This window comes from Ambystoma mexicanum, chromosome 5p (genome assembly GCF_040938575.1).
Source record: "Ambystoma mexicanum isolate Mex_15411 chromosome 5p, UKY_AmexF1_1, whole genome shotgun sequence".
NCBI lineage: Eukaryota > Metazoa > Chordata > Amphibia > Caudata > Ambystomatidae > Ambystoma > Ambystoma mexicanum.
In genome coordinates this window covers 578,715,546-578,735,849 of record NC_090930.1, presented here as the reverse complement: position 1 = coordinate 578,735,849, position 20,304 = coordinate 578,715,546, and positions in this window count along the sequence as shown.

Below are 20,304 nucleotides of genomic sequence, written 5' to 3'. Positions count from 1 at the left end.
ATGCGCATTTCATGATGCTGCTATCTGGGGGTTTGACGGTCGTTACCGGCATGCAGGTATGGGCATGCTCACACACTCGTGATCAGCCGCTGTTTGCGGGATCGAGGCTACATGGACATGTTGTTACCGGCATGCTGGTAGAGACTGATTTTTAGCATCAATCTCGTAATGAGGCCCAGTGAGTAAGAATTAAAACACCTGAAAGGGTTAGTAAGCGACATTAGACATTAGACAAGTCAAAGAAGAGGCTGTCTTAGAGATGCAAACTCTACTGAGAGATAACATAGAGAAAGAAGGTGAGCTCCAAGCTATTGAACAAGAAATAGCTAAAATGTTCCACGAAAGGGACAAAAGGGACTAAGAGTTCCATTAATGTCGAATACAAATGAGTAGATGCAGAATGTAATAAATAAGTTGGGTGTTGAGAATACTTATTTGGGAGGCAGACCGACTCCACAAAAAATGTAAAGATTTAGAACAGCAAATAGGTAATTTTAAATCTCAGGAAAAACAACAATGGAATTGAGGTTAGCCCTCTCTCTACGAGAGGGTATAATGTCCCAATGGCTATACAGGTTACTGGGCCTGGTTGTAACACAATTGGAGGGTTTGACTTACCCACTAGTGGTTGCCACCAGTCCCATACACCTGACCTGAAAAAAAGAATGAACAACAGAATAATGAAACTCTAAATATAGTGACAAGTAAACCTATCAAAATAATGAAACCAATGAAGACCGTAATTAAAGCATTCAAAAAGGGGGGTGATTGCTTTATAGAGGACCACCTGGAAGCAGTGTATGATATATTTAAAGCCCTAAAGATACCCAAGGAACAGTATAGACAATACTTTCATTTAACTCTTGATGATGCCACGGCGAGCGTCATCAGAGGATTGAATGAGCAGGAAAATATGTCATGGGCAGAATTTGAAAAGGATGTTAGGCATCATTTTTCACCATATCAATCACTGCAGGATGCAAAAAAAGCTGCATATACAATGACAGCCAGGCCAAATGTGTCACCTCAGCAGTTTCTCTAAGAGTTAAAAGAAGCTTTCTCTCACTTTGATGTATCTTTTTCCTAATTCAGTTGAATTTAAGACTGCCTATTTTTATTGCCTACAAAACGATATTATATCACAGTTTGATCACAAGAAGTCACTGGAGCTGATTGTAGATTAAGGGACCAAACTATATGAAGTTCTCTATTGCCAGACTGGAGAGAGAATTAAAGAAACAAAGTCAAGATTTAAGGACTCCTTAGCAACAGTAATGGAGATAAGATCTGCTAAAATGGCACGTGAATCAGCCCAAAACTCCAGTCAAAAATAAAATGACATCCGATCACAGGAGTGCACCACAGAGGCCGTCATCCCAGGTGCCGATGTTTCAGTCACATGATCCATGCAAAAGAGAGAGTTACGTTAGCCCTAGGTACATGGGAGACAGACCCAGGGTGGGATACTGGCCCGATATGTCAGGAATGACTAACAATCAGAGACAAAATCAAGATCAAAGAAACAATAGTCCCTACCAGACCAGGACAGACCATGATATGTGGATCGGTTCATTGAAAATAGAAATCAGCATAGGGGACAGTTCCCACAAAATGAAAGACAAAATATGAACTATGTCCCGCGTCACTATAATCAATCACCACCACCACCAATGTATCACAACCAAAGAATGAGTCTGCCATGTTCCTCACCCTCCATGAAACAAGAGTTCAGAAACTATTCAAATAGAAATCAATCTCCTGAGAGATACCAGAACAGATTTAAACAGGGTGAAAGTAACCTTTACCGGTCTTGGCCACAAAGAGAAGATTCTAGAGAAATTGACAGGTTTCAATGTCTTGAGGCCCAAGTAAAAATGTCATCTGAACAGATAGGGAAGCTCGGTGCAGTTCCAAAACACTCATCAAATGAGGGGGCGGAAGGTCCCAGAAGTGACTAAATGCTAATGGCAACCGCAATGATAAAAATACAGAATCCCATAAACCAGTTTTGTGTAACGGTCATGAATTGCTTACTGATTTAAACATGAAGATGCCCACAAATGAGAATGAGGCAGAGATTGCAACCACACATAAAAAGGAAGTTTGGTTTAATATGGCGTGGAATCAAACTATTCAGGTATGTGCAAATGAAGAAGAGAAAGGAGAAAATAAACGGAAAATTGCAAAAGAGCAGAGAGACAGATTCAAAAAAGACCTCACATGCCCTGATAAAACCACTGATGGAGAAGTAGGTTTGACTGTTGAAACATTCTGCCTAGATACTCAAAACACTTATAAAATGCAAACAGGAAAAATTTGTACTAAAAAGGAGGGTACAGTCCGGTCACCTGAAGAGTTCTTTGAGCCACATATATTTCAAGAGACGAAAAAGGGTGATGCCGTGCCTGATGCAAATAGGTGCTCAATGTCAGAAAATGACAAGTTACCATGTGATGTTTATGAGCATGTTCAATTGAAGATTTGCAGTGTGAACGCTGATGGTCCCCGAAAAGAGGGGTGAACAGTGGCTACACTCCAGATGATTTCTGAACGTGACAAGACAGACCAAGATTCCCGAGATGAGATGGGGAAAAAGGGGGGAAACATATCCTTTCATTTACCCCTGTGCTTGGTTAAAAGTGAGAAGGGCGTGAAAAAAGTGAGTCCTGAAATCAGCAGAAATTCCCATTTTCTGTGTGCATTTGAAGAAATTGAGGACAGGTAATATGCTCCCATTACTGTTGAAGAAAAGTGCAATACATTTGCAATGATTGACACAGGTGCACAGGCCACAATTATGTCCAAAGAGTTGGTAAATAGGTATCAATGAAGGGAGATCCCCACAAAATCAGATCAGAGTGAAACAAAATGAACGTCTGGTACATAATTTTAATGGCAGGATGTACCTATCGAAGGTGTCACTGAAGATGACATAAAACACAGAATGAGACAGGAAGTATTGATCACATATATCTCTTGGGGGTCTGGCATCACAGATAGTACTGAACACATCAGGTCACTCAGTGGGCTGTCCTATTGTGGATATAAATCCATCCCGGTAACTGTGAAAGGATTTCCTCCTACCATGGTCCCACTCCCTAATTTGGGTGCAGGACTCCTGTATTCACATTCCATTGTGGCACCATAGCCTGTTGCATCTGCACTTGCTGAATTTGTATCTACTGTGTTTGCATGGGCACTTGCTGAAGTTGCCCTTGTGGTGATTGCATTTGCAATGGCGCTTGCTGTATCTGCTGTGATTGCTGCACACATAACTGAGTCTGTGTGTGATCTTGGGCATAATATTCCTGTGCTTGGTATTATGTTGTGGAATATAGCCAATCCCTTCTCTTGGAGCTTGCCACTTTTGTTTCATGCTTACTCTTCTTCTACATGTTCTCGATTTGTGTCTTATTCTCTTGTGATTCCAAAATTGTTGCAGTTGACCTCCATTAAATCCTCCTCCTCCCTGAGGGTTCTGAAATCCACCTTGTCTTCCTCTTCTCAGCCCATTCCTTCTTCTTCTTGGCCAAGAGTTGTACCCACCCTGATACGTGGGGTACGCTACATTACTTTGCTGCACAAGTTGCATCTCCTGTGTCATCATGCCCACATTACTCATCAATACTGCTCCCTTTATGGCTAATTTTGATCACCTCTTATGAACTAATTTCGCCTCTTCCTGCTTTCTACTCTCAGCTTGCTTTTTATTCTTCTCCTGTAAATATCGGCAGTGATGCACTATTGTCAACTGTTTTTCTGGCCATGGCTTTGCAACCATTCCCACCGGCTTCTTCATTTGCTTTTGCACTGGCTCAGGCAGTCCCTGACACAAAATGTCGTAAAATAATGCTACCATTTTATCCCACAGTTCTCTCGTCTCAAGGCACCATCTCTATTGAAAATCTTGAATGAAGGCAATAAGTTCTTCATCCACTTCCATTTTTCTAGTCATAATCACACCTGTATCTAATGTATTGGGATATTATATAATGAGTGCCCACCATACAACTGTTCTCCAATTATTAAATGATGCTCCATCATGTGTTGTGTTTTGTGCAATCCCACCTGCGTATCCTGCCCATTTCCAATTATCATCAGCCATCTCACGTAGAATGGCTGCTAGCAAGCCTCTTACGCCACCTATTGCTAACGTAATTCCTAATTTCATTCTTTCTAACTCATAAATCAACTTTCCTGCACCAGAAGTTAAACTCAGTAATTCACATTTTAAATTGTCTTTATCCATGGGTACTCTTCGACTATATTGTGGTCATACTACCCCTTTCTCTAATAATGGGAATTGTGAAAATCCTGTTACATAATCGTACCTGCCTACACTTCTTGTTTTCCAGGCGGGGCTAGTCCCGCCCATTTGTCTTTGCCCTGGTACTGCCCTTAAACTGCTTACTTAAGGCGTGGATACATCCCCTGTACTGCATAATTGTGCTTGTCGTCACACAATTTATGGTGTCGATTCTGGTGTTTTTTTCTTTGGGGTCCTCTAAATCTGACCATTTTACCCCTTGTGCTACACTCAATTTTTTTGGAAAACCATATGTGTTGATTTGATTTTAATTTCTATATAGCGCTAAATCGCCAATGGGCCTGGAAGCACACAAGTAACAGCAAATACGGACATGCAAAGAAAGAGGAGAAACTCAGGTTACAGCATGGGGTGTAACATTTTAATCTGGGTATAGGTTCAAGAGGTGAGTCTTGATTCCCTTTTTAAAATCTACGATGGACGTAGATCGATGGGTGTTTTGTTCCTTGCCAGGGCAGCAGGTACATCAAATGTGGTGCCTCCAAAACCAAGAGTTTTAATCTGGGTTGTAAAAGCTTGGTGGTATCAAGAGAGCGCAATTTGAGATCTACATTATGAGGAGTCAATCGATTGGAGAGAGAGGAAGGTGCCTTGGCATTGCAGCACCTAAAGGTAAGGGGAAGCAGCTTGTGTGTGACATGCTGTATTATGGGGAGCCAATGAATTTTCCGTCAAGCCTCAGAGACATAGTTGCTATGGGTGAGTCCAAAGATGACTCTGACTGCATTATTCTGTGCAATCTGTAGGGCATGATGGTTGGCATTAGAGGTGCCCGCAAGGAGACTGTTGCCATAGTCAAGGCAGGAGATCATCAGTGCAGTTGCAAGAAGAGACCTATTTTGCATTGAGGGGTAAGGGCAAATGTGGTTGAGTAATTTTGAGACAAAGCTGCATAATGATTTTACCCGCGTGACCTGTGATTTCATGGATTATTCGGCATCAAGAGTTATGTCCAAAGTCTTTATTGATCTCGCCACCTTGATTTTGTTATTGGCTACGATGAAAGTATCATAGTCAAGGCCATATTTCTTGAGTTTGTGCCTTATGGCCATGATGAGCAATTCAGTTTTTTCTGCATTTAATGCAAATGGATTGGTCACCATCAAAGCTTGAATCATGTGATCGATGGAATGAATAGCATTGGTGTCACTATAGTGATTGTAAGTTTGATTAAGAAATGGGTGTTGGACACCCAAGTAGAGTCAAAAGGGGCACAGTATACACATTAAAGTGGGTGGGGGCAATACATGAACCCTGTGGAACTCTGCAAGTGACGATAGTGGGGATGGATCTGGTGCTATCTACTGCTACACAGGCGTATCTGGGGCCAAGGAAGGATTTGATTGATTGGGCAGACAGGGATGAACATTGTGCCTGATCTACACATCTTTTGATGAGTCTTGTTTGATCAATCTAGTCGATAGCCCCACGTTAGGGTCGAGCAGCATTAGGAGTTCTAGTTTAACTTTATCCACAATGCTGCCAATATTAGAACTGAGATCCAGGAATGCCTTTTCCGTGTCATATTTGGCCCTAAAGCCTGATTGCTTAGGATTGAGAAGGTGGCTACTCTCTAGGTGATCCTGCAGTTGAAGATATGTCACCCGATCGATTACCTTCAATAAGAACAACTCATTTATAATGGGCCAATCATTTTTTGGATCATAAGGGTCCAGGTTGCTTTTTTTAAAGATAGGGGTCACCCGTGATTCCTTGAGGTCCAGCCAAGGAGCCAACTTTTTAATGCAGTCTATGAAAAGGATGGATGGGCAATAGTCACTTAGACAGGATGTATGTTTCATGTTAGCTACAATACCGCAAATTTGATCTTCAGAGGAAGGTTTGAAATGGAAAGGCATCTGGAGGGAGCCGTTCTTAGGAGATTGTGCTAGTGGGTGAAATAGGTGGGACTGTCCTGTGTTGAATAGTGCGGTGGAATAATATTGGCGTGTGAATCAATAGATTTCCTATGCCCTGCAATTTTTTAGATTAACTCATTATGCATTGACTAAAACCAATATGCATCCTTCTTTATGGTGGATACTGCTTCGGACATCCCTTCAGATTCCTTAAGGATAGTGAACAGTTCAGTTCACAGGAGTTTGATTTAGCAGATGAAATACTAGAATTATAACTATCCGACTTGGCAGTTATAATGCTCTTTTTGAGACTCACTACCAAACTTCTATAAGCAGAAAAATGCATGGGAATAGGATTTTTTCTCCATTCTCTATCAGATTTGCATTTTTCTTGTTATAAGGTCATGATGGAGTAATTAAACTAGGAGTTGGCAGTAGTTTCGGTTTTTATTAGATGAGTTTTTGTTGGGCGTGAGATCCTTAACAAAATGATTAATAGTACTAGAGAGTTGACTAGCCAAGTCAAAGCAGCTGCCCTTAGCAGGACCCGCTAAGGGACCTCGGAATGCGGCGGTAGGGGTTAACGGCACCAGCATCCTTACTGGTGCCATTAACCCCCTACCGCCGTACTCATAATGAGGCCACTAGACTCAAACAAGCTATTTGACCTCTACAATAACACACTTGACTCAGCTTTAAATATCATTGCCCCCATTAAACTAATTAAAGCTAAACAATAGCCCACCTTAACAAACGGTTCACCCCTGAACTAAAGATCCTCCAGAATGCCAAAAGAGTGGTGGTATCTTCATGGAGAAAAGTGTCCACCACTATTAACAAGGCGCTATTCACATCTGCTGTGTCTTCTTACAAATCAGCTATCCTTAACACTAAGAAAGAGACCTATAACAATAGAATCCTAAATGCCAAATCTAGGACCAAGGAGCTCTTCAGCATTCTTATGGAATTTGAGTTTCCAGCCCCACCTTCGGAAAACTGTGTGAAAGACGCAGATTGATGTGCTAAAATACAGATGGCACCCTCTGATAAAATCACATTGCTTCAATCCAAAGTTGAGTTAAAAAGGAATAGCCTGGTGAAGAACACCAACGCCCCCGCACACCTAACCAGATCACCCCCCCATGCCCACCCTTCTCCTTCTCACCTGTCTCACCCAAAGAAGCGGAAAACATCATCAAAGGCCTCAAACCGGCAAGATGCCAAGGAGATCTCTGCCCCGTCACAATCATTCAGGAAGGCGCCAAGGACTTGGCCCCCTTCAATACTGCCCTGATTAATTCCTCCTTTGAGTCTAGCTCGGTCTCTAACAACTTCAATGAGGCCTGGGTTAAGCTTCTCTTAAAAAAAAAAAAACTTAGGCCTGAATATACCCACCAACTATAGGCCCACGTCTACTGTCCCCTATCCCTTAAAGATACTAGATAGAGTGGCCTATCTACAAATCCAGAAACATCTGGAGGACATAACCTATTTGGCCTCAGACAATCAGGCTTTAGGCCAACACATGGCACAGAAACAGCCCTCTTGGACCTAAAAATCCAAATGGATGAGGCTAAGGACAATGGTAAGCTGGCTATGCTCCTGCTGTTAGACCTATCGGCAGCATTTGATCTTGTCGATCACCAGATCCTCACTTATTACCTGTCCACAGCAACTGCCTTCTCTAGAAATGCCTCAACCTGGATACAATCAATCATTCTTGTCCAATCGAACCACCACGGTCTCTGCACACTCAGCCTCAGCTGACCCAATTCCCATCTATTGTGGTGTGCCAAAAGACTCTTGTGTCTCGCAGACATCTTCATTAAGCACATCTTTGACTGTCTTGACAACTTGGGTGTCACATATAGGAATTACGCTGATGACACCCAAGTTTTAATCAGGTTGTCAGGATGCTATGAAGATGACTCCAAATTGATTAACGACATATACGTGGAGATCCAGGCATGAATGGCAGACCACAGCTTATGTCTCAATGACGAGAAGACCGAGCTCCTGATGGTCAGATCCCAAATACGCCTAAACAAATTAGAACCACGCTATACATCCGTCAACATTGATGGATATCTGATTAAAGTTGCCAAGGAAATCAAATCTCTGGGGGTCTACATAGACTCGACCCTCTCACTTAAGAAGCAAATGAATGCCACCGCCTCCACTACTGCCTACACCAACAAGCTGATTAACGCTTGCAAATCATTTCAGTCTCCTAACAGCTGCATTACTTTAGCCAGGGCACTAGTTCTTTCCAAGATCGACTATTGCAACACCCTCTTACTAGGCACCTCTGAACAAAACTTCAACAAACTCCAGGTCCTACAAAACAACGCCCTGAGATCTGCATTGAACATCCCCAGATCCAACAACATCACCAGCTTCAGACAAGATGCCCACTGACTCCCGGTACATGATAGAATCTCCTTCCGTACACTTGTTATTACCTACAAATGCTTCACAAACTCTGCCCCTAAGTACCTGTCAGACAAGTTCAACAAACACCAATCCACCAGACCCACTAGAACCTTGTGTTCACATTTGCTTACCATCCCCAGAATCAATCTAAAAAAAGCTGGAGGAGCGAGCTTCCCTGTTCTAGCCGCCAAACTGTGGAATGCCCTCCCCCTCAGCATCAAAACTGAACTCTCATTCTGGACCTTTAGAGCCAAAGTAAAGAGCTGGCTCTTTGATAAGAATCACTAACAGTCAACTAAAACACCCTCAAAAGTTATGTGCCTGCTCAATCTCTCTGTATGTCTTTCTGCAATACTGGCAGCCTGGGACGGTCACCTAAACTGTAACCTCTGGCGATTTTTCCTCTGGCATACTGGCAATCTTTCCTGCATTGTATCAACCTTCAAACTGCCTGTAACCATTGGTCTACCTGCACATATTGTTTGTTGTTGTAAATCCTCTATATGCCTGTAACATTCGCTCAAGTTCTGGTGCCAGTTACCTCAGGGTTCGGGGTGCGTTACAAATAAATTAACTAAACTAAACCAAACATTTCGAGAGAATGTCTGTGATACAGAAACATAACGTATGTGTAGGGTGTAATTGTTGCCCTTTGTTAAATATGGGATGTAGTAAGGAGAATCCTACATCTGACACCCTTAGGAGAAGTGCTCCAAACGTAATTATTACACATTGTGAAACGTTTACCAGGTTTTGGGGAGCCATCTTTTTTCACGTACTCGAGCCATGCACTGCATGTGTATTGCACATGTACATCGCCTGCAGTCCATTTCCAATGCCTTATCCTCATATGATCTTACAAATGGACGCCAAGTGCTTTGGAAGGATACTTTGTTTAGGTCAGCTGTCTAGTGCTGTGCATACGCTGTGTACATATGCCTCCTGATTGTAGGTTTTTACTTGACTGTTGATGTATTTTCTGTGTGCATTGTCTGATCTTAGAGGAATCTTCCCTAGACTGTGTGTAGGCGTACAGAAGGGTTGTTTGTACCAATATAAAACAAAGGTGCAGAGAAACAGTGGGAACTGAAAAGTTTTGAAAAACACTTATATTTCTGTTTATTAGAATTGTTAGTGGTTCTGAGAATGACTCTTGTGAATATTTGTAAGCGGCAGATGTTAAATGTAGCTCTTGCATTTAAGGAGAGTTTCTCAGTAGGGAATGTTGTTTCAAGTGCTGCTATATTTGCTGATTGGTAGTTGCCACTCTATTACAATTGCAGATGGCATTCAAGCAGTAGTAGGAAACAGGAACTATGCTTCGCAAATCGTTTTCATAAATTCTTCAAGTGCTCTTGCATAAACTATTGAGATTATAAGGCAAACTAGGTGATATGTTAAATGCATTAAAAGTTTTCAGGTTGAATACATATTGCAGACTATTCCATTGCAACACTTTTTATTGCATGGTATCTTAAATGCTTACTCTTTCAAAAAAATAGAAGACGGAAATGTCGAAACATAAAACATGGCATCGGAAATAGTGACACAGAAAACCCGCATCCACCTTTCCTTCTACAGTTTGCGCCAAAACTAAATACTGCACATTGAACGTTGGAAGATGTGTAACTGAATTTGAATCTGCTAATTGTTTGAAGCTAGGGACGAGTATGTGCATCCTACCTAGGTGGGGTGCACAGTATCCCATTAAAACCCTGCTTAGCCAGGAGGAAGTGACCGAATTTGTTGATGATTCTGGGATCTGTGGATTGTTTTTTAGTTATTTGTTTTACTCCAGAAATGGCTTAACCCTTTCTGAGTTTATATGTCTTTACATGAAGAGACATTGAATTGAGAGAGATTTGCTGATACATGGCAGTATCATAGAGAACATAATACAGGACATATTACTTTGACCTGGAAGTATGCAATCCAGTCCAGATCTTGTATTCCTGTGAGATACATTCATGAATAGTCCCATCAATCAAACACAATATGACAATCATCTAGTGAGAAACGTGCTGTTGTACATGGAGCTTGTGATACGTACCTACACCTCACATGGTGAAACAGTTACTCTGTGTCTCTGCTTTTCAGTATTTGGGTTTTGTTTCACATTGGTTGTATTGACTGCAATGTCCTGGGAGACATATTTTATTTAAAAAAAAACAATATTTCCGTAACCCAGAAAACTGAGTTCAAACATACTTGGCCAGATTCGCAAACAGCTTTCCTGATCTGTGTGTGCCAATTGTATATGTAAGTGAGGAACATATACTATATTCTGCAGGAGGCAGCCTCACAAGAGGGTTGGTAATACTGCTGAATTACCATCAAAATAGTTTGTCAGGACCGCAACTTCATCCCGTGGGTTTACCACAGGTTTGTAGTTGTAGGGCAGTGTTAGTCCCCATTGATGGACTACATCAGACACCATTGGGGATTTATGGAGGAATTACGACCGGCGGAATTATCGAGTGGTACCTGCACCAATTTTTGGAGGAAAAGTGGAGGATTCAGTGAATCCATCACTTTTTCTCCTCAAATCAGCACAATTATCTATCGGTAGTTGTGCCAGCGGTAATTGCTCCAAAACTTGCAGTTTGGCAGTGTAGGAAAAACTGAGGTAACTGAATTACCCCCACTTTATTCTTGCAGTGCCAAACTTATAATGAGGCCATTCTTTGTAAAGCATATTTCTGCCACCCACAAGAAGCTTAGAGTGGTTTTACGGATGGCCCCCAAAGTGCATTCTTCATACAAATGTGTGTTTTGTATTGTGACAGTCCCAACACATATTTTCCTTAACCCTGTTGTTCAATGTCACAGGCAAGATTCAGGGGAGAGACCTTTGCCTGCATTTCTCAGAAGATAATGCTCATTCATTCGTATGTTATCAATGCACTGGCAGGAACAGGACCTTTTAGGCCTGTGTTTGTCAAGGCACACCATGTAAGCAGGTGGTATGGAGCACACCGTTCATCATGGTGAAGGGGGGAAATTCATTTGTAAACTTGGATCGAGTGCCTGACGGACATGTGTGAAGGGTTTTTGAGTGGGTTCATGCTCCCCCCAAGACAGTCATCCCCACATGCAAATCCATTAGTGGATTTGGATTCACGTGTGCAGCAGATGCAGGAGCAGAATATGAGGTTGCCTTGTTTCATTGCATTCTGCTTTTTTAGGCAGAATCACCTGCAGTACCCTTTGCGAACACTACAGGCAATTAGGACTACAAGTGTAAGCACAATTTCATCTTTGGTACAAGCCTGTACGACACAGTAAAGTGGTAGCGATGGCTGAGCAGCCAGGCTTATCTCAAGAATTTAAGTGAGCAGTAGAACAAGTTACACAAATGTCCAACCAATACAGTGATTCAAATATACACTTAATCAAGGTTTCTTGGTAAAAGAATATACATTTATTTTCTCAGTCAGTTAGAAAACATTACACTAGCATAAGAAGATCAATATCACTCACTAATAAACCACAAAAATCCAACCGGCAAGTACTTGAACAAGTTTAGCTCCAAAATTAAGTGGGAGCAAAGTGGCACTTCAGATACTTAATAAAGGGGTAAAAAGACAAGGTTCTAAGAATAGACAGCCCAAATACATTTGTAGGCAGGGCAAAGGGTTTCAGTTAAATACAACGAGCAATTCTTCTCAATAGGCCTGGGCCAAAGTCAATGGTTTAGAGTCTTTTGTATAGGATAGCACAGTTCTGGTAAGTAACGGTTAAGTCTTTGCCATGGAGATTAGAAGAATTTGGCTAGGCGAAAAGTTTGACAAATATTAAGGGAAGGACAAGCCTTTGTAGTTGAGGAAAGTTTCACGCACTTTCTCGATGGCCGAAAATATTTCCGGACCGCGTTTGCACAGTACCTTGTCAATGAAGAAAGCTGTAGCTGAGGCAGTTGTTCCTGGCAGTTTGAGCAGATCTCGCTGTTCCTGAGCTTCAGTCGTGGAGACAAGAAGGAGGACCTTGGGAGGTTCCTGCACTGCCCAGGGATGAGGCCAAAAGCTATAGCTAGACGTCGGTTTAAGGTGAGAGTGCCTTAAAGTCCACGAGCAGGTTTCCTTCCCTCTGGCTATCCGGTTTTCAACAGGACTCTGAGGAAAATTCGACCAGATGGGGATGGTGTCCAGGTGGCTTGCAAGTTGGTTGTTCCCACCAAACTCAAGGGAAGAAGTTCACCTTGAAGGGCTTCACTGTTGATGGAGATTCTACAATTTGGACCTGCAGCATGTTTCACCAGTCATCCAGGAGTTGCAGCAGTCCTCTTCCTTCAGCTCGTCTTCAGTTCTTTTGTTCCAGTGGTCGACTCTGCGTTTAAAGTCCCAGAGACCTGCTTTTAAACAGTTTTCCCCCATTCATTCCAACCTGGCTGTCAATAACACAGCAGCGTGTTTGACCTTGTCGGACAGCCAGCCAATCATGCCAGAGTGCATTCAGGTCTCCTAGGAGACTAAGCACAGGGAGTTTCGGGCACCTCCCTCACATCCTGTCCACCCCAGACACTCAGGCGTCAGAGGAGGGCTTCAAAACTGAAGCCTTCCAAAGGTCAACAAACAAGGGGACGAAACACAAACACAAGGACCTTTCCTAAAAGAAATAATGAAAAAAGATGACCAGAGTCTGTTTTTATAGATAGGTTTGGGTGCCATACTGAAAAACATGGCTGACACGATTTTTGGGAAGCAATCATGGTAGTTTGATCTAAAACCACTGTCACCAGCCATTTAAAGTAGGAAAGGGTAGCATTTTACTGTTACATGAGAGTTTTGACTCAGAGGAAGCTAGGCAACCCCTCCAGCGCTCTATAGGAACATATTGTTTGCTGGGTCAGTACATTTAAAGAGACTAGTAAAGTCAATTTAACTTTACATGCTCTGGGAGACTATAGTAATTCCCAGAGAAGGTGTTTAAACCTTGGGAAGTCTGGAAGACACCCCTGTGCCACTGCACTGAATGTGCTGTGTGACACACAGAAAAAGATGATGCCACTGGAGTTGTTTTAAAACTCCATAACCAAAGAACACAAAAGTAAAACACACACAAAATACATGGAATAGTGGGAAAAAAAGCTCACACTCTTCCCAGGTGGAAAAATCAAATCATATAAATCCAGCAAAGTTGCTGGGGGTCTCAAAAGGTAAGGGAAATTATCACATTTGGATAATTCTCCCTAACACTCATCCCCCCCAGACTAAGGGATAGGAGGATTTAATCCACTCCTGGCTGAATCTCCTTATTCCAGTCGGTCAAACATCCTGGAGAGAGCATCAGCATTCTGGTGGTGACACCCAGACCTGTGTTCACTGGTAAAATCAAACCCTTGCAGGCTGATTGTCCATCTCAGTAGTTTTGGGGTTTCCCCTTTCATTTGCATCAACCATATCAAGGGTTGGTGGTCAGTTTGAATCACAAAAGTAGATTGACACACGTATGGTCTAAACTTCTTCAGTGACCACACAATAGCAAAACACTCAACGCTCAATGGTTGTCCACCTTGTTTCTGGTTCCTTCAGATTCCTGCTGATGAAGCAAATGGGGTGCTCCTCACCTTTCTCATCCAGTTGACTAAGGACTGCACCTATTCCTGTATTTGAAGCATCTGTCGTAGGGGAGGACAGGCCTTAAGGCCCCCCTCTCCTGCATTATTCTCCCCAGGTGAGGACCATGGCTCGCCGAGCGTCCCCTCATGCCACCCGGGCCCAGGTGGAGGAGGGCTTGCCCGCCGATGACATTGCCCCCACGTATCCATCATACACACACACTAACGTTTAGACAGGCCTAGAAGCCTTCTTGCCCAGCAAAGATGGCGTGAGTTCAGCGCGCTGTAGCGCGGCCCCCACCTTTGGAGGGCTTTCCAAGTATCCCTGCCGCCGTAGCCCTGGTAGATCCGCTGCGAGCGCGTTCCCATGAGAAAGTCGGGTATGAGCTAACCCGAGATGCTAACACTGTAACATTTTATCGTTCACAATGTAATACTGCACCCCGCATGACCTGGTCCGCGAGGCCGGGGCGACCGGGGAAAAAAACTGAAGCATCACTATCTGAAGAAAGTAGAAAATAATTCAAGTATTGGTATTAATGAACTACCTCTGTTTAAACAGATTCTGTAAACTGTGAATCAACCATAAAGATGTAACGTTTATATGATGTCACCCCAGGTCTGGACTAATGCTGCTATAACCACAGAGAAAGATGTCGACAAAACGTATAACCTTTATCTGTATAAGTGTTCTTTCAATTTTATGTAGAAACCTGAACTCGTATATGTTTTCTTAATCACCCAAAGCGGCGAGTATCAATCTCTGTAGGCCATAACCTAGAACTACCTCATGTAACGTCTAATGTACATAAAATAATCAAACACTGTAGTGAATATAATGTTAGGTAACCAAAAGGTACTCAGACTGAATATATTAACGAAATGTTTAATGAACTCGAAGTATATATGTATGGTATAGTAGTTTAAAGAAGACAAATGATATAAAAGTTTTGTATTCAAAATTAGGCAACACACGAGGAAAATACCTTTTGTGAATATATGCAAGGCCATTCTCCCTCCCACCCTACGAAGCCTGCCAAGTAGAAAAAAGCTAAGGCCTGTGCCGTGCTCCCCCACCTCCCCCGACCAAGCTGGAACCGCTTCAGAGAGTCAGAGGCCCCAACACAGCATCCAAGGCCACCGGCCGCCACCTGCGTTATTTACAGCACGGTAATAAACTTACGTTTGAATCCACTGATCTACCAGCACCCTCTCGTAAATCCCACAATCCCCCAGACCACCCCAAGAAGCCTGACCCCGCACAAAGACTACCCCCGACAACGGGACAAGACACAGAACCCCCCTTCATAGTAGCCTCTAACGTAGTAATAAAACATGTACCACCCGGCACAAGCCCCCAGAGCCCAGCCCCTCGACCTGAAATACCAGACGTCAGAACACCGGTAAATCCAATAGATGACCACCAGACCCCTCACAAGGTGCATTCCTCCTGTGTTGTATTGATTGAAAGATTTACTGTAGAAGTTAGATATCGGGTTTTAAGTAACTGCAATGTGCATGATTTAGAGCACCCAAGTCAGGGAAGGTATTCATCTTTGTCACAGGCTGCCCCAGCGTACCAACACCGCCCGGATGACCTCAAGCCGGCCTGCCAGGCCCAACCCAACCCACGAGGCTGACCAGTGACGTCCTCCCACCCGGACCAACCACGCTGCAGCAACACCTATAGTTAGTCGACGCCACCCAATCCCAATTAACTTGTGCCCCCTATAGTGTGTAGGTTCTGATGACGTTTTTTGTATTAGAAATACGCCTGCCTTTGCGATTGTCAGGCAGAGCGCTCTCGGAGGTTGCAGAGTTCTTTGCATGCCATATTCATTTGATAAACTCCCACTTACGCTCACCCGCACTCTGTCTTGGCCTTATTCCCATCACGGGAGTGTCCATTATTGTCTCCCATTGCGGGGAGGATCGTGCTAACTTGGGGGCGCTTCCACTCAGTGGTGACCCCGACGTGATATTTCCAAATTTATTTTTCCTGAACTCCTTTTAACGACCCCCTTTTGGCACGAGAATCTCCGGTCAGAAAGGGAAACGCACGGTGGGCCGGCTCCGGGAAGCTACCCGCCAACGGCGACCGGTACGCTTAGAAGTGCGCACTCAAACTAGAAGGGGTACGGGATCCCGGTTGCAAAATCCCCTTTGAGTACCGCTCGCCGGAGCCGGGGCTGACTGTTGAGCAGAAAGGCAACACCGCCTGGACGGACCCAGTTTCGGAGACTATCGGTTCAAGACGGGCACGTGAGTACCGAGTGCGAGCGATCATAAAGGGAGAGGGAGGGGAACTTGTGAACAGGAGAACGTGGGCAGATAGAGGAGAGAATCACGGGTGTCTACTAAAGACAGGTCTTAAAACTTTCTTTATCTTTTCTTTGCATATGGCCATTAGGAGTAAGAAGTAAGTGAAGAGGTAGAAGTGACGGAAACCTAGCTCCGAAAGGGGGTGGAAGGCGGCGCCGCATAGTGCTATCTAAACTAGTACTGGGAATATATGAAGAAGTAAAAAATAAGTTATTGGTGTCTGGCAAAGGGAGACACAGAGAATATTTTTAGTGATTGCTACTCTTTCTATTTCTTTTTTCCATTCCACGGGGCAAGGGGTGAAAGCGAAAAGGGTATAAGGTAAATATACTTGTAGAAGAACTATAAAATAGGGAGCACTTTTGTAGGAGTGGGGATTAAGTAGTGGCACGTACAGACGTGAACACAGTAACCTTAGCAGAAAAACAGGGACAGCTGGCCAGGGAGGAAAGGGAGGAAAAAAGACGAGGTGTGAGTGGGAAAGTATTGTGAGGGGTGCGCGCACCGTGTGAGTATTGGAGACGAACGGTTGACCGCGAGGGGGTGCTAGAGAGTGTTGGCCATAACTAGTAGTTGATTGGTTGTAAGTGAAATCACATGAGAGTGTATGGGAATGGGAAGGGGATGAGTTGTGGTGAGTAAGAAAGGATTTGTGCAGTGAATAACTTTGGGTGATATCGTTGAGACGTCCGCTCTTGTCTGTGCCATAAAGATATAGATACATATATCTACACCTAACTAAAAGTAAAGGAGGTGGACACGGTCGTTGCTAGTGATTTAGAATATGGGGGCAGAAACTCCCTTGTCGCATATTTGTAAGAGCTTACCGGGGTACGCTGAACGAATAAATAAATATCACGATCAATGGGTAACAGAATTGAAAGGGGAGGGATTGCCCCAGATTTGGCCCGAGGGAGGGTCTTTTGACAAAAGCGTTCTTGATATGGTACGAGCATGCATTAGCCTCAAGTATAAGGGAAAACAATGGCAAAATAGGAAGGAGATATTAGACCTCTGGAGACTGTTTGAGGAAGTACCCCCACCCAAAGATCCTGCACCAAATGTCGATCTGCCGTCCACAACAGACAACCCACTCATGATTCCAAGAGGGGAAAAGGACCAGTTAAATACAGAACAACCTACGGAGGTGATTAGCTTGTACCCGATATTGAACAAACCAGCCCCCGCAGCAGGATATAGCGACCCTACTTATGTGCCTCCCCCCACAACTGTTACACCACAAAGACCAACAGCCCCCCCGCCATACGAAAGCACTAGAGAGCGCGCCCAGGGAAGCACACAGAGAGTGGATATAGAAAAGCTAACGAGTGACTTAGATTTGAGGCTTTCTGTGGCAAGGGATGAACTCTCAAGAATAAAAGACATATGTGAGCGCACAGCGTGCGCCCCTACACAATCAGGACGCACGTCTAGAGCGTCAAGCGAAAGTAGACAAATTGAGGAAGGATGGAAAAAGGGGGAAATACTGTTCAGAATTGAGGAAGAGCCGACACGAATAATAGAGGTAGGAGCAGTAGAAGGGAGCATTGGTGATGTATCACGAGAGAGAGGGATCAGAGAGGACTTGTTATGTGATGTCAGAGGAGGGATGGATGAGAGTGATAGGTTGAGTATGGCAGTAGGAGGGGAAAGCGAGGAGGTGGACGGTGCATGCTCGCTAGGGACTATAGATGATGAATGGATGGGACGACTAAGAAATAGAGTGGGGAAGATGGCGTCATTGGAGTCAGCAGCGACTAAGGTAGGGGAGGGTGCAACTGCAAAAGGGAAGTTACAACTTCCGTTGATACACAGAGGGGGGGGAGACCAAACTATATACCCTGGGCCCAGATGGACAAGGCTAATCTAATGAAATTATTGCCCCCGTTGTCAGGAGGGGCAAGCAAGTGGATATATGCATTTGAGAAACATACCGCCGGCATACCGTTGGCAGTAGGCGATGTGAAAAGCCTACTAGTATCTGCAGTAGGAGATCAAGCGGACAGAGTATGGGCTAAGGCTGGTTTCCCGGGCGTGACGTTAGATTGTGATCGCCATGATGGGGCTTCCTTTAATACAGTGCGAGCAAGGGTGTGGGACGCACTGCGGGAGACGTTCCCAGATACCCCAGATTTACAGTCAGTAATGCAATGTACAATGAATGACGGGGAGGATGCTATGGATTACATTCTCCGGGTGCAGGAGATGTGGAGAGCGGAAACGGGCACGCCCTGGCATCAGTCAACGTCTCTGTTTTACTTTATCATCAAGAGAGGGCTCCCAAAAGAGGTGCAGAAGGCACTCGACAAATTAGCAGGTGTTGAGGCGAAGGGGTGGCCAGAGATCCAAAGCATAATAGTGCACCATTGCAAAAGGATAAAAGAAAGAGAGAGGGAAGTAGCACAGAAAAGGTTGGCAGACGAAGCGAAGTTGGTACAATCAAAGCTAGTGAAGGTTGCAGCAGCGGTAGCAGGACTCCCACTCATGAGGGAGGGAGACGAAGGGGAGGAGGGGCAGATAGCAATACAAGGGAGAATAGCAGCTAATTAGGCCGGACAAGGCCAGCGACAGTGGAACGAACAAGAGCAGAACGGAGGTCTCGCGTGGCAAGAGTGGGCCCCAAGAGGGGGAAGAGGTGGGTACAGGGGCCGAAGAGGAGGACAAGGGTATGGAGGAATGGGAGGAAATGGGTGGCAGGGTCCCAGAGGTCCACAGGGGAGCTGCTGGAATTGTGGGAGATGGGGGCATTACTCAAGGGAGTGCAGGAGCAGACAAAACAACGGGTTCCAGGAGACAGAGCAGTACGGTCACCCCCACCCAGGAAGCCCATACGGCCTCCCCATGGGACAATACCAACAACCAGAAAATGCAGGACAAAGAAGTAACGCACAACTACACGGACATCAGTACAGAACACAAAACCACCCACAGAATAATGACAATATGCAATACACGCCAGGTAACACTTTCGCCACAGTAGCTAATGGAGCGCCTGCCCCCGCACCTTATAGCGGGGTGTCAGTCGTTTCGGGGAACATTTTTGATCAAGGGGGGGCAATGAGACACCCCGCATAGGACAGCCCACAGAGAGCACTTGCGTGTCCAGTACTATCTACGACCCACAATGCATCAGAGGAACCATTGATAGGAGCGCAGATAGGAGACAAGCAATTCATATTCATGGTGGATTCGGGAGCGGAAAAATCATGTATTAAAGAGGGCCGGTTCCCGTTATCTAATAGAACGTTAGAGACGCAGGGTTTCTCTGGGGCTGTAATTGAAGTTCCTTACACAGAGGCATTGGATGTGACAGTGGGGGGTAAAACAGTGAAAGCACCCTTACTGTACTATGAACGCTCTCCCATTAATTTGCTGGGGAGGGATCTCTTAAGCAAACTAAATATGACAATATCATTCACAGAAAGCGGTATCGTATGTTCAACACCAGGCATATGTCCCCTCCGCATACTAGCAGTAATACACGGCCACACAATCATGCAAGAGATCAGAGGGTTACCAAGAAACGAGGAGATGTTTGTTGAGGGCATGAGAACATTGGCTCTCATAGTACCAGAACTAAAAAGGATGGATTGGAGGATCCCAGCCGAATTCCTTTTCCGCCCCATAGTGAGCCCCGACACTGCTCCCGGGTCAGTGCTATCGTTGGATTTACACGCAGTACACGTGTCAGCGAACAGAATATGTGTGATTGGCGTTGACATGGAAGGATGTGAGTGGCGGACAGTACTGTGTACAAATGCAAATATCCCACTGCGGGAGCTCTCGGACGAGGAGCTATTTTCTGA